General features: G+C 39.6%; 1 protein-coding gene across 2 annotated transcripts in view; it reads right to left on the bottom strand.

Annotated features, from left to right (window-relative positions):
- Positions 1-175, bottom strand: part of si:dkey-6n21.12 (cilia- and flagella-associated protein 251) — a 4,324-nt gene extending 4,149 nt beyond the window's left edge. The window contains exon 1 of one of the 2 annotated variants that reach the window (XM_047016943.1): positions 1-175. This exon is cut by the window's left edge and continues 505 nt beyond it. The gene's annotated coding sequence lies outside the window, so the exon portion shown is untranslated. The other variant, XM_047016944.1, reaches the window with a different exon arrangement.
- Between the last annotated feature and the right edge of the window lie 2,325 nt (positions 176-2,500).

The following is a 2,500-nucleotide window of genomic DNA, read 5'->3' as shown; positions in this document are numbered from 1 at the left end:
AAACAACGTCATTGGACGAGTAGTTTCTGATTGTCAAATTATTAGAAAGAAAAAAAAGTTAAGAATAATACAAACCAGGCAGCAAAGAACAGAGGATCTACATTTCATTAATAATTAAACACGTTTAGGAGGAAGTGACAAACTGCCTCCAGTGTATATAGGCAAGAAGTCACATGCCAACAAGTCTTTACAGGCGTGTGATAGATGGGGTCATTCCTCCAAGACATATTCAAAAACAGTCACCGCAAATAGGCTGCAAGCTAGGGCCACCGAGTGCTGTCTGAATACACAGTAGTTTTAACAACTCAAAAATACTCTTACAGGTCACGCGAGCCTTCCAGGCCTCTGTCAAAGGCTTAAACATAGATGACGGAGTAGGCATGTTTCAGAAGTTCTGTGTGTGTGAACTTTTGGAGGAAAACAAATAATCCTCTTGTCCCCCGAGATAAGCTATAATAATAATAATAATAATAGTGACATAAAACAGATTTCTGGAACTATACTCAGAGCCGGGACATGCTACAAGGCAACTGTTGTTACGTTCCTAGCATTTTTTTTTTAACGTTAGCAAACGTTAGCAAACCCCTCTAATCCCGGAGCGAGACATGACGTCATTGTATTTGTGTGTGATTTATGATGCAGTCAGGAATTTGTCACAAGTTTATGCCACAGGGCAGATGACACACCGTGGCACACAGCGGAAACGACTGACTTGCCGTTCCGGGGGGACGAATTTTAGTTGTAGATACTTTATGAAAGAGACACTAGCAAAGATTTATTATTGATTAATTTAAATGTAAAGTATTTAAAGGCCGATGGTTCCCGCACGTTCTTCTTTCGGTTTAATATTAGCCAAGGTCTTGTCATTTGGCAAAACGTCACAAACTGTGTTATTTAGCACATTTAAAACATGAAAGACGTCAACAGAAAAGTTGACGTGGTCGCTATGATTTATATGATGTTCTGCGGAATTTGACCTCTCTCTATCTTTAGCGTATACTGCCCTCCTTTGGATAAATGTGGAACTGCAATTTGAGTGGCCTAAAAAATATGTTTTAAAATTAAATAATGACACTTACACAAACATTACAAGTAAAACACATATGCATGCTCTCTCTCTTCTTTTCTTTTTCTCTTTGCATGTCTCTCTTTCTTTCACACCCACGCGACAGAGTGAGAAAGAAACCAACATCTAGTGCGCGGGAACAAAAGTGAACAGGCCAGAGGTCGTACTGACAGGAAAGCAGCGAAGTGTCTTTATTTTGTTGCAAGAATTAAAAGCTGGCATTCATGGATATACACGCGCTACAGAAGCTTTTCAAGCCCAATAAACAGTGACTGTAACATGATGATGAAGATTACTTCCGGGATGAAAAACTATTATGAAAAGAAAGAACAAGAAAATTAATATTTTCTGTATAATATTGCTTTTTCCACACCTAGCCGCTCCTTTCACGCAACTAACGCTCAAAGATAACATCCTCATTTTCATCATCGTCATTATACAATAAATTTAATTTCATTTAAATATCAAATATATTTAATGTTTTATATTATTGCTAACATCAAATGTAACCTCAAAGCTATGATACTCTTTATGATAAGTGTAATAATAATCATAGTAGTCAAAATACACGCCAGTTCAAGGTATACTGGTACAGGGAAATAACAGTCAGAATCTTTGAGTAGAATACAGAGAAAGGGGCGGGTGCTCGGGACATGCACAAAGGGATTTCATTGGAGGAAAAGGGGGTACGCAGGCCCTCTTATTGGACAAGAGGTTCATGAGCAGCTGTCATTCATCCATCGGAACACTCACACAGTCGCTCTCTCGTGCGTTCTTATTCAGTCAAACAATAGTATCTAAATACTTACAGTTAGTCTTTAACTTTTCTAAATAATTTTCATTAATATTAGTAAAGTTTTTTTCTCTTTAAAGCTAGACTACTCTACTCCAGTCTTAAATAGGAGTTTACATGCCTGGTGGATAAACCAATTATTATACTTGCTGGAAGACCCCACTGACCAATCACATTGCTGATCCAGATCACTTCCACAGTGTCAACGCAAGTTCAAATAAATATGACGTCATCACAAACATAAACAGACAAAAACAGTAGGCACATAGATTAACAAATGGTGACCACAAGGACAGGTATATATTGGTGAGTTACACACACACACACACACACACACTCACATACAAACACTCACTGGCTTTGCCGTAGTTATAAATAACATTGTTGCATTGATAAATTACATGAGTACAGACAGGAGTGGATTCATAACCCTGTTCTCTCTCCCCCTCCCTTGTCCTCTCTCTCCCCCTCATTTCTCCTCCCTCTACTATTTCATCTCCCCTTTGCCTTTATCCTAAAAACTGTCCTCCCTCCCTCCCTTTCCCCCCTCACCCCTCCCTCCCCCCCCCCCCCCCCCCCAGAGCTGTCTGTCTGATGGAGCAGTGCAGGCTGACACAGCTGCAGCAGCGCTGAGTGAATTA

Source organism: Hypomesus transpacificus, unplaced genomic scaffold (genome assembly GCF_021917145.1).
Source record: "Hypomesus transpacificus isolate Combined female unplaced genomic scaffold, fHypTra1 scaffold_437, whole genome shotgun sequence".
Taxonomy (NCBI): domain Eukaryota; kingdom Metazoa; phylum Chordata; class Actinopteri; order Osmeriformes; family Osmeridae; genus Hypomesus; species Hypomesus transpacificus.
The sequence above is the reverse complement of the archived record's forward strand: the minus strand, read 5'-3'. Positions and strand labels throughout refer to the sequence as shown.